Below are 12797 nucleotides of genomic sequence, written 5' to 3'. Positions count from 1 at the left end.
TTTAGATGTGTGATTTTTAAGTGAAAAAATATGAGAATTGTATTAAATATGTAAATGTTTTTATAATGTTTAAAGAACTTAAGATTCACGTTTTATAATTAGTTTATCATATTTATGAGCATTAATTAACTACTTGTGATTCTTTTATTTGTCAAGCAACCCAAGTATTTTTAAAAGGAGATTGAATGCATTTAATGTATAAATGCAGTTTAATAATTCAAGGGAATTTAATTAACAAAATTGTAAACATTCTCTTAAAAGGGAGAGTTAGATTTCAAAGCTGAAAGGAAAACTAGGTTTTCAAACCTGTAATAAATGCAATGGTATTACTTCCAATATCTTCTTTGTCTATAAAACCTGTCTTTAGGAACAGCCTAAACCCACAGTGCCACATGATGGCAGGGGAGATGGTAGTAAGAGGTGGGAGTGAGTGGGACAAAGGTCTCTTTCCTTAGTAGATACACTAATAGTATTGAGAAGGGCAACAGAGGAAGTCTGATTGATTATGGTCAAGTCTGCATTCAAATAACATTTCTTAAGTTCTAATTTAGGAAATGTGGGCCATATAAATGTGATTAAGATGTGATTCTTCCCTTCAAGCCGTTTCTCCTTTTTTTCTGCTTTGCATTTCTTAGGTCTCCTTTATTCAGATGAAGCAGTGAGCAAACACTTGCACTTTCCTGCCTTGATGCTTAGTTTCACTCAGCAAAAAAAAAGCAGACAATGCACCCAGACAGCCTCCAGTTCAAATTCTTTCGCCGTTTGCAGCAGACTTGAGACAAAACTATTTGATCTCAATACTTTAGTTTCTTCATCTTCATCTGAGATAATAATATAATTTGCCTGTTAGGGACAGCATGTTTGTGTACCCAATAGTGTGGCATTGGGAGCTGAGGCCTTTGGGAGGTAATTAGGTCATGAGGGTGGAGCCCATGTGATGGATTAGTGTTCTAATAAGAAGAGACAGGAAAGAGCTTGCTTACTCTCTCCCTGTTCTCTACCATTTGAAGACACAATAAGAAGACATCATCTGCAAACCTGGAAGAGGCCCTTATCAGAACCTGCCTGTGCTTGAATTTCCCAGTCTCCAGAACTGTGTGAAATAAATGTCTGTTCTTTAAGCCACCCAGTCTATGGCATTCTTGTTATAGCTGTCTCAACTAAGACATTACCTGTTCAAGGGGTTGAGAAAATTACAGACAACAAGCAAAACACCTTGAAAAATGTTCTGCAACATACTTAATAAATGGTAGCAATTTGGTGGTACATGCCTGTAATCAGTGGCTCAGGAGGTTGAGGAAGGAGGATCAGGGGTCAGAGCCAGACTCAGCAACTTAGAGAGGCCCTAAACAACTTAGTGAGACTCTATCTCAAAGTAAAACATAAATAGGGCTGGGGATGTGGCTCAGTGTTTAAGACCTCTGTGTTCAATCCCCAGTAGTAACCCCCCTCCAACCCAAAGAGCAGCAATTTATATTATCTATGTTTTTTTTCATTGTCCTTGCAGCTAGAATGTCACCCTACATTGATCTATGATGAAATATGTTTAGGCTTTTGACTACATCAAGAGCTGGAGAGCACTAATAACAAAAGCTAATGTTAGGGGCAAAAAACAATTAGAGTTAACAACTCAACTCTTCTTTATCTGCACTCACTAGTTTATATCTTCTTATTATTGTATAAAACATCAGATTTCTATATCTGGCTACCTATTCTACATCTTCCTGAGCACATCTCATATACTTATCAAACTCTAAAAAAAAAACTGTTAATTTTTCCTTCATAAATTTGCTCCTTGCCCACCTTTTCTCATTGCAGAAAAAGGCAACTCCATTCTTCCACTTGCTTGGTCTAACATCTTGGAATCCTTATGAACTCTTCTTTTTCTATAACAAAGTATACTCTATTTCTCTCCTTTACAATGAACAGAGTCTAATCTCTTCAAAACAGTTCCTGGACCCCTCACAGATGGCACCACCCCCTCAGGGAGGTTTCAGCATTGGTTCCTCTGGAACCATGCCCCTCTCTCAGGGTTGTACTATTGCAGTGTCCTTTTATAAAATAGAAGGTGAATTGTGGAGGGTGATGCACACCTAATTCCAGTAACTGGAGGTTGACGCAGGAGGATTGTTAAGTTCAAGGCCAACCTGGGCAACTTATTGAGACCCTGTCTCAAAATAAAAATAAAAAGGTCTGGGGCTGTAGCTCAGTGGCAGAGTGTTTCTGGGTTTAAACCCTAGTACCTAAATAAAATAAAGTAAAATAAAATAAAATATGAATCAAGTCACTTCTTTGCCCAAACCTTCCAAAGGCTCTCTAGGCCAGGAAAAGGAAAAAGGCCTTCATATCTTGTCCCTGACCCTCCTCTTGCCACTCTTTGATTCGTGCCAAATTACATTGTTTTAACTTCTAGGATACAGCAGATTTTTTCCTCTACCTACCATGTTTCTTCTGACATTTACACACTCACTTTTCTGCTTGCTTTACTTTTCTGGTTTCATGTAATCTTGACCAAACACCCTGGTCTAAACTACTTATTTAAAATAACATGTGCCCCAGCCTCCTTCCCACCTTATTTAAGTGTGGTTACCATTTACCTGCCTTACCTGCAGCTGAGTATGACAACTGCTACGTTCTGGTCAATGAAGTAGGGGTGGAAGTCATAAATGCAACTGTGGGAACATGACACCAGAAAGGGAAGGCACAGCCTCCATATCTCCTTTCTGTCCCAACAACTGAAATTTGAATGTGAGCTAAAAAGGCCATCTTACATACCAGATAGAAGATGTGTGTTAAGATGGTAACATGGGTCTTTGACACCTCACCCTGGAGTGCTTACATTTGAATGTCAGCAACATAATAAAATTTTATTTAAGCCATTTTTATATTGTCTTTGTGCTAACGGCCAACATATAATCTAATTTGACATATGTATTTTTTTGAAAGCCTGCTATACTTCTAAGCTTCATTCAACATGAGACTGGAATGTAAGTTCCATGAAGAGTATGGGCTGTGTTTGGTTCACTGTAAATGGCTTTTTGGGTTGGGGATGTAGCTCAGTGGTAGAGCACTTGCCTAGCATGCCTGAGAACCTGGATTTGATTGCCAGCACCAAAAACCAACAGCTTCCCCAACAGTGCCTCTCAAACAGTAAGTATTCACTAAACATTTGTTAAATAAACAGTAAAACAGTAAGTATTCTATAAAGGTTTGTTGAATGAATGAACAAATAGCCAAACCATCAATACTTCCAAGACCTGCCGAAGGAACTACCTGGCTAGTCAATGCAGGTAAGTGATTGGTGGGATTGGTTTTATGTTCAGCCTGAATCACAAATACAGGATGTAACCTGCCATTTCTATTATCTGAGATAAATACCTGTGAGATAGTTAAGGATTTCCTTTGTAATTTAAATGAAGACTCCCAAATATAGTTCATGGTTGTAATGAAATCAGGTCACAGAGGCATGGAAAACTGAGACAAGTTTTCCACTGATGAGTAAAGGTCACAAGCAGCATGCTATGCACAGACAGGAAAATGAGCTCTTGTGTTGAGATGTGGGCTCACGTGGCCAAGATGTGCATCAGTCTGAATGGCAAAAGCCGAGAGCCTGAAGAACCACAGATGAATTGCACAAGTTCAGTCAATGTGAAACAGAAACATATCAGAGGGTATCAGCAAGATGCCTGGGGGTGAATGCTACAGACAGAAAACCACTGCGTTCCAGGGTGAGTAGAAATACAGCATGTGTTATAGCACCAGGATAATACTTGTAGCATCGAATATCTTTTTCATGCCATTGTTTGTTTTGAATACATTAATTACGTAGGTCAGCTAATGTAAACAATTTAAAACACCATGGTGGTTTTAAACATACATATAGCAGTGAGATCTGGTAGGCCTGGGATTAAGGCATTTTAAATGTAAAATATTCTGTTGAGAGATGAATGGTGCAGAGGTAGAGTGTCTTGCCATACCACACTCCCTGGTGTAGTATTACTGAAGTAAAACAAGTCAGGATTTGTTTAGTCATTTTCCAATATATATGTAACTTCTGGTAACAGTTACTGGTATGAGGTTTCTCTTCATTGAATAATTAGCTAGAAAGTTCAAGAGAACTTTCTTAACAATGTGTCCCTCTGCGGTAGAATTTTTTAGCAACAGAGTAATTTCTCTTTTCTAGAAACATATTAACATTTGTATTCAAAGTATAATAACGGTTTTTAGATTAGGACTAGCACTGAAAACTAGTAAGGATAGTTAACTCTTTGTCCTTACCTCTCCTCCTGGGTCTACTTATTGTTTGAATTTTGGTGCAGCCTCTGATCTCAGGTGCTGAATATGTTGGAATGACTAGAGGGTGAGGTAGCAACACATGACTCCTTTGTATGGGACTCATTTATCTGAGTATTTAATTTTAAAGCCCCACTGTTGTTTCAGGTAGGTTACAGAATACAGAAATCAAAGTGATCAAAATAGTCTCATGTAACACCTCTAGTTGGGGGAAAATGAAAGTTTTCCCACATTTAAATACTTCAGGTCTCTTCAATGAGTATGGTTTAGTAATGGTGGGCAAAGTGCACTTTAGTGGAACAAGTTAAGTATGGTACAAAGCCCCAGCTTTGCTGATATTTATCATGACATGTAAATTAAGTAATTCGTATAGATTACTATTATCATCATTGTGATGAGGCTTACCTAACACTAAATAACTTTAGGAAGTTAAGTTGGTATAAAGCTGGAAGCCTTGACCCTATGACCCTAAAGGAGGCTCCTTTGTGGAGCAAGAGTCATTTAAGGAGAGGATAAATCTGTCCACAGGTTTGGAGATGACCCTTTTTGGGGGGACTGTTTTGTGGTACCAGGATTGAACCTAGAGGCATTTGACCACTGAGCCAATCCCCAGCACTTTCTATCTTTTCATTTTGAGACAGGGTCTCACTAAATCACTTAGGTTTGCTAAATTGCTGGGGCTGGTTTTGAACATGCCATCCTCCTGCTTCAGCTCCCCACTGGGATTATTGGCGTGTGCTACCACGCCTGGCTCTAGATATGACCCTTTTAAGGATCAGCATCGTTGGGAAGTCTTTATCTGCTGAAGAGTGGTAGCTGTTGTTTAGAGAAGACCCATCTGTAGTAGCAAGTGGCACAATGTGAAACTTCAAAAACAATATAGACCAAGGGCTGGGGATGTAGCTTGGTGGTAAAGCATGTCTAGCATGCAAGTGCATGGTCCTGGGTTTGATCTCCAGCACCACAAAAAACAAAAACAAAACAAAACAAAACAAAAACAAAAACAAAACAAAACAACAACAAAAAAAAAACCAGAAACAAACAAAACAAAAAAACCAGAAACAACATTCTAGGGAGGATAATGTTTAGTGACATATATCATCAATCAACTCATTAAAGTATTTTTAAAAGTAGGAAGATAACTATACTCTCCTTGCACTTGAAATAAGACCTTTGTTCTGGGGTAAATAAGCATGGGCTGTAGAATCCTGCTGAAATGCAAAACTGGTTTTATTTGTGCTGTTTCCCTGTACACTCTGAAGAGTGTTTTGGAAACCTGCAGTTATCTAAATTCCCATCAGGTGACATTGTTTAATCTAACATTCCCTCTTTCATAAATGAAAATAGCTCTAAGGACGCACCACTGATATGCTTTGAACTTTCTTTTTAGTGGTTGGAAGGGAGTTTCCAATCCTACTCTCTTTTCTCTGATGGTTTCCCTCCTCTCCCCGACTCCCCAATCCTCCTATGTCAGTCAGGAAAAGGCTTCTGGTGGCTTCCCCCAACAGAGGGTTCATCAGGGGAGAAGGACATTGACCTTGGCCATAAAAACACCTGCCTAATCAATGAATTTATTAGACTACTTGGAGTCCAGGCTGGTTAAAATTATTTCAACTAATACTTTGTGTGTGTAAAAAATTTAGGTTTCTTGATAATTCAGAGGATATACTTGCTTTAAAATGATTAACACCTACTTTCAAATACTGTAATGAAAATATGAAAACAGAACCTCTTACCCAGACTGCAAAAATATTATGTTACTTTGAAGACTGTAATAACTGATAATAAAATAAAAAAAAATTATAAGTCACATCTTAAAATTAAAAGGCTGGCTATTTTTTATGTCTTAGGTTTATACCGGGTCTGAGAAGCACCCTTCAGCGCTGATTTCTGAGGGCCTTATAAAGATTAACACCAGATCTGCTTCTATAAAAACGGTGTCTCCGTTTTTTAAAACAACCCTTTGCACTCCTTCCCTCAATCATATTGTCGCATTATCAGTCATCTAAGTTATACTTTATAATCTGCCTTGATGTGCTACACACATGCAAAAAGTACAGAGTGGATAAACTTCTGCTGACGTTGCACTGAAGAGATGTATGTGCGATATGTATATGTATGTAGAATTACATTATTTTATTGTTGTGAAATGAGAACCGATCAACCAAACCTTTCGAGCAGACCCACCAGATGATAAATACCACCATATGTTTGATTCACAGTACATTTGGGCACACACGCTTCAATTACAGTTTTGTGTTTAGTATCGAAAACCTTTTCTTGTGTGCGTGTTTTCTCTACAGATCCGGTCCTCCGGATTACATTTTGAAAATCGCTCAGGACAGATAAGCACCTTTTCAGGTACGCTTCCGAGAAACATATGTATTTACGCACACAAAGGTGTGCAAGGAGGTTTTCGAAAACAAATGTCCTTATGATGCCGGCGCCGAGCTCCCGCACATGCCCACCGCGTGTCCGCCCAGGCGGCCGAGCAGCGCCGCGCCGCGCCGCCGGGCAGCCAGCGGCCTCCCCGAGAAAGTTAACCCGCGCTTCCGCACTGGCTGCGGCCGAGCCTCCCGGCCTCCCCCGCGCCGCCCCGCACCCGGCCGTGGGGGCGGGGTGCAGCGGCCGGTGCCCGCCGGGCGCCTCCGAGAGCCCGCGGGGCTAGATTTCTTTTTAAAAGAATGCGTCGCACACGCCCAGCCCCCAGCGCCGCCGCAGCCGGCCGGGAAGGAGGGCGGGAGCCGGCCGGCGGAGCCCCCCCCGCCGCGCCGCCGCCCGCGTCCGCGCGCCCCTCCCCCGCCGGCCCCTCCCCCGCGCGCCCGCCCGCCCGCCCGGCGCAGGCCGCTCGGGTTTGTTTTGCTGCGCGGCCGCCGCCGCCGCCGCCGCGGGCCTCGCGAGCTCATTTGTGCCTGGCTGGTCCCCATTCCTCTCTCCCCAGTGTTGAGTGTCTGAGCCGTTGGCTGCTCCGAACCGTTTGGCTCTTTCCCTTAGTAACAGCTTTTACCTTCTGCCTCAATTCCTCTCCCCGCTCGCGCCCTTCCCCCGCGCGCCGCCTCCCCCCGCCGCCGGCCGCGTGCGCCCCCGCCCCTCCCCCCGCGGCGGGAGCACCTCCGCTCGCCACCTGGGGACCCGCGCCGCGCTCCCCGCCCCCGCCCGCCCGCGCCCATCCCCCCCGCGCCCTCCGCTCGCCGGGGTTATAATTGCCTCTCACCCCCGGAGGGGTTATTTTGGGGGTGGTTGGAGGCGGTGGCGGCGGCGGCGAGGAGGGGAATTTCCTTGTGCCTCCATTCCCGGGAGGGGGGAGCGGCGTTGGAGGCCACCGTTTCCAGGTAAGCGCCGGGGGCCGGACCCTGGAGTGGGGCGGCCGCGGCCGGGGCGGGGGGCGCGGGCCCGAGGCGGCCGGGGGCCCGGGCCGCGGGGGGAGGGGCGCCCGCGGAACATGCATTTTTCAACTTGGCCCTTTGGGGAGCTGGGGCTTAGGTGGGGGAGGGGCAGGGAGGGAGGGCATTTAGGGTGCCCCCATCCCCCCTTTCCCTCTCAGGCTTCTTTGAAATGCTCACGTGCCTGCCCACCCCCTACCCTTTCCTGGTCTCGGGGGATCCTCACCCTAATTATGTTGTTGTTGTCTCGGAAAATGTGCACCTCGGCCTTCTCCCCCTCTTCCACCCTTCGTGCATTTACACCCCCTTTTTGTGCGTGTGTGTGTGAGGCGGGCAAGGCTTTCAGGAAAGAATTTGCAGCAAATTGAATCAAGGAGCCATCATGAGGCCGACTCCTTTATAGCCTATTTTTAGCAGAGGAGAAGGCTCCTTTCGGCGCATGCTATTTTGTTAAACCTCGGGCTGCGATGAGAATCCGCTCCCCTCTGGAGGCGCGTCCCTGGCCCCGCGCGGCGACCCCGGCTGGAGTGCAGGGGGCTGCGGGCGGCTGTTGGGGCCGCGCGTCCGGGGCGGGGGCGCCGGCCGGGGGGAGGGGCGCGCGGCCGCCGGGCCTCACACCGGGACGTGTTTGTTTGTAACTTAGCGCTTTCTGCCTTCTTAAGGAGGTATTTGGTAGAGCCTCTTTGAAGTTGGGTTCAGAAGTGTAGAATTGGCAAAGTTATTGCCAGCGTCCTGGTAAGTTTTGGGTGGCACGGAGTCACATTATTTTCTGACAGTGTAAAGGCCACGTTGTGAGGGTGGTTTCTCGGTAACTTCCTCTTTGCAACCGATGTCATTTTTTTTTTAACAGAAGCAGACTTTTATTTAAGAGAAATATTAATCTTAAATGGCAGCACTAGGGAAGCCATGCATGCGTTAACGTGATCAGTATTTTTGGAAGTTCCTAATTTGCTGAAACAGGCATCACTTTGCAGTGGCAACCGGGATTAAATTTAGATTGTGGAAATGGTGTGTTCCATGTACAATTTGGGTTGTGATGGCTTTTAAGAAATCTCTCTTTGTTAGGTTATCCCACACTCTGAAAAAATATTGGTGATTACACGGGGTAAGTTTTGGAACCTAGTTAAAAATTAGATATTCTGCGTGTTTGGAGTTTACTTAAAATCGTGGACTTTGCAGGTACCAGGGTGAGTTTCAGTACCTATATAATTTACAGTTGACTTAGGGAAGTTTACTGTTGAGTTTTCCAGACAAAAACCTTATGCTGATATAAACATGTTAATAAAATATGGTGGGTGAAATGATGGGTTATTTTTAGTTTGAATCTTTAGTCTGAATGCTCTCCCTGCCCCCAATACAATTGAGTAATCATCTTCACCACTCTTCCTTAAAGACTCCAGTTTGAATAACGTAAGATCCAATCGTGGTGTTTTTTATCGTCTTACTAAAGCGACTTGCAAAAAATATACTGATTACACATTGAAGACGGTGACTTTTTGGGTTTCCCAGTGTGATTCATGTTCATTTTTGTTAAATAAGACCGGTGCTCATTGGTGAATTCAGTAATCCTGACTTCCTGGGGACTGTATCTACTCACTATTTCAATAAGTTTTATGGTCTAGGGAAGTAGGGCAGCTTTGTCTCCATGAAAACATTGTGTATGTTGGATTAAATCATGAGTTAATGGCAAGCTTCCCAAGTTATCGTTGAGAGTTCTAGAAATAGTTTGCATTTACCAGTGGGGGAGGGGCGGCAGAAAGAAAACATGCCTGAGGGAGGTCAGGCATGTGTTGTGTGTTTATACTCTTGCTTTTTTAAATCCAGGTTTTCCCATGATTTTTTTCCCCCAGTTCTACTATCCTGTACTGTCTGATGTATGCAATAGGAATCATTAACTCCATAAATACTTTCTTTTAACCATTTGAGTAGTTAGAATCAGATTATAGTATTTAGAACAAAATGCTGACCTGTATGGGGAATGAAAACAATATGTGCATGAAAAAGTTTTGCTTACAGTAGAGGAACTTAAGTAACTTGTTAATGGCTTAAAAATTGCTACAAAGCTCACTACCAGCTTAAAACATTCTTCTAACATATATCAGCTTTGTTTATTAATATGGGAGAAACTGGAGTGGCCCCTTATGTAAATTGTTATTATTTTTTATTGATTGTGTCAAGGAAGTGTTAAAACATCTTAACTTTTTACATGTGATCAGGAATCTTCATGCTACTTGTGTTCTCAACACAAGTGGATGTTTTTGCACAGTTACCATGATACCAGCCTACTGAGAGAACAAGAAAAACTGCTTTCTCTGTACTGGGAGCCTTTCAAGTAAATGAGAAAGGGCAGCAGCTTAATATAAACATAGGGGTTACTGACAAAAGGAGCTGTGAGTAATGAATGTTTGGAACATTAACCTGTTGATTAAATACATTTGTTCATATACAGCAATGCTGTATAAATATAACCTGGTCAGTTGAGTAGCTGGCAAAGGAATCCCCTTTACACAACAATTTGTAGCAGAATTACTATAAAGAATTTTGTTACAACACATTTAGATGGAGTTAGTTGAAATTATTTGTTGGACTTGTTCAACTTCAGAGTTATTTATATAAAAAGAATAGAGAAGAATGTGAATTGGAGGAAGTGTGGGGGAATGGCAGAAATACTGGCACTGCCTGGGACTTTGTATTTTTCTAGCACATGTGAATTTGACTCATTTCACAAATAATATTTATAGTGTAAGTTATTTAAGTGTAAAGAAAGGAAGGATCTAATATGAGGCATTTGTATTTTGTATTCAAACCTTCCCATGGCAGAGAAGGGATAGGACCTTAAGGACTGTAGAAAAAGAATTGGAATAGTGTTCAGTTTGTGGACCACCTTGGTGCTATCTCCTGCTCTACCACCAGTAGAAAATTGAAGTTTCAAGACAGCAAAACAGTTATATGAGAAAGTTGATGCTGAAGAATTTGGTTCTGTTTATTGCCTTTGGGATTGTACTCAGAGGACAATTGTCCTTTATCTATAGAACCAGAGGAAGAGATGGGCAGGGCTTTGTGTCATTTAGACCTCAGGCTAATCCAATGAGGTCAGTAGTGGTGGGCTTTCTCCATAGAGGATGAAACAGGTGCGAAGAAGTGAATTCACTTGTTTAAAGCCCCCAAAATGGTTCAGTGGTGTACTAGGATTCAAACCTAGGTCTGGACCTCTAGTCCACGTTCTTTCTGAGTTGACTTTATTTGCAGCAGATTTTTCCAGCTTCTTTATCAGTTTTGGTCTATAGATATCCTTAAAAAAATCTTTCCTTGGTGTTGGGGATCCAACCATGGGCCCTGTGTGTGATAAGCAAGTCCTCTACCACTGAGCTAACTCTGCCCCTTTTGTTTTTTGAGACAGGGCTTAAGTTGCCCAGGATGGCCTTGAATTTGTGATCCTTCTGCCTCAGCCTACTGGGTAGCTGGGATTACGGTTGTGTGTCACCATGCCCTTACAAAAACTGTGTTTCTAATCATATATTTTTACAGTTTTGCATCTCTGCTAAGTGAGTCAAGTGATTGTACTGGATAAATGAAATACCTAGGACTTACATCATTTTGCTTAACTCCCTAGCATTAATTAATAAGATGCAGTCTTCATGTCAGCTGCTGTATTTCCTACCTTGAGATTAGCAGTGGTAAAGTACTTTTGGGTTCAATCCCAGTATCCAAAAGGAAAAAAAAAAAAAAAAAAAAAACAATGTGCTTGAAATTTTTAAAAAATTTTTAATTTGTTCTTTTTAGTTATACATGACAGTAAAATGCATTTTGACATCGAGCATAATGTTGTGCTTGAAATTAGGAAGGAAAGGCAAATAAGAGTATCTCTAACTTTATAGAGTGTACATTTCTGAAACCTTGTATAAGAAACAGCATTTAAGTTTTGTGTTGTATAGTGGTTTAAACAAGTGTCTTGTGAAGAACTGCCTTGATTCAAACTCAGGTTGTATCCCTGACTAGCTGTGTGATATTGGGGTAGTAGTAACTCCTGCTGTGCCTTAGTTTTTTTTCACCTGTGCAATGGGGACAGTCTATTTCAGAGTTGAGAACATTGAGTTAATGTATGTAAGGTGCTTAGATGCTTAGTGTACCAAGGATCACCTAAGTATAATGGAATGGATTTCGTTTTGAGGTTCATTTCTTTGTGTTATATTTTATTTGCTTGTTATTGGTTTTAGTGGGGTCATAATGTTGTAAAAAAATTTGGCGGTTCTGTTTCCTAAGTTCTTGGGCAACATGTGAAATTAACAGCACAATTTATTTATTTTCAAAGTTGTGAATAAAGGCTTAGATATATCATGAAGAATTAGATTGAATGTTAACACTTACTGGGGACTACATCAGGTTACTGGTGTGGATACAGTCTTGGACCTTTTGCGTGCCTTTGTTGCTATTCTTTCACTTGAGTTTTGACTTTTTTAATGTACTTGCACCATTTGAAATGCTTTCCAACTCTTAAAATAAAAAAAATAACTCTTTTGAGTCTGGATTCAGCAGAGCCTAGGATCTGCCTTTTAGTTTGGAGCGATTACTTCAAGTAGGCTTTTTTTCCCTCTAACTTTGACCATTCGCCTGAGTTCTTGTTCCATATTTTCAGTTCTGTCAAGAAAGTTCTTTTCCTCTTAAATACCTGTAAGTCTTCTCTTAATTTCATTTCCCATTCTTAATTCAGCAGTGATATTTGCTACTAATTGTCAGTGTTGTATGAATCCAGACTATACTGGTGCTTTCACAAGTACTGTGGTACTCTGAGCAGCTGATACCCTAAATTTAACAGTGAGGAAATTAGAGATTTAGGTAGTATGGGGCCAGGAGTAGGGATGTAGGCTCAGTTTGTTTGATAGTTTATGCCAGTGTTCTTACTTGGCAGTCTGCTGTCTGTGCTGAATGAATGAATGAGTGAATGATCTTTAGATTTGGGTTATTACCTTAATTTTTTAGTTGGTTGCCCTGAGCAACCTTTCTTCTCTATCCTATCTTCTGTATCTACTGACAGTGTAATTTATTTAAAATACTGGTTTCATTATGTCAGCTCCCCTGCTGGAGAACCCTTAATGGATTCCCTGTGCCAACTGGATTGAG

The 12797-nt window shown here is 42.1% G+C and overlaps 1 protein-coding gene across 4 annotated transcripts in view; it reads left to right on the top strand.

Annotated features, from left to right (window-relative positions):
* The first annotated feature begins 7258 nt into the window (after window positions 1-7258).
* The window catches only part of Tbl1xr1 (TBL1X/Y related 1), a 158454-nt gene continuing 152915 nt past the window's right edge, over window positions 7259-12797 (top strand). The window contains exon 1 of one of the 4 annotated variants that reach the window (XM_047563488.1): window positions 7259-7625. The gene's annotated coding sequence lies outside the window, so the exon portion shown is untranslated. Of the gene's footprint in view, window positions 7626-8297; window positions 8412-12797 lie in introns of those variants that run through there. The other 3 variants (XM_047563481.1, XM_047563485.1, XM_047563483.1) reach the window with 3 other exon arrangements.

Source organism: Sciurus carolinensis, chromosome 9 (assembly GCF_902686445.1).
Source record: "Sciurus carolinensis chromosome 9, mSciCar1.2, whole genome shotgun sequence".
NCBI lineage: Eukaryota > Metazoa > Chordata > Mammalia > Rodentia > Sciuridae > Sciurus > Sciurus carolinensis.
The sequence above is the reverse complement of the archived record's forward strand: the minus strand, read 5'-3'. Positions and strand labels throughout refer to the sequence as shown.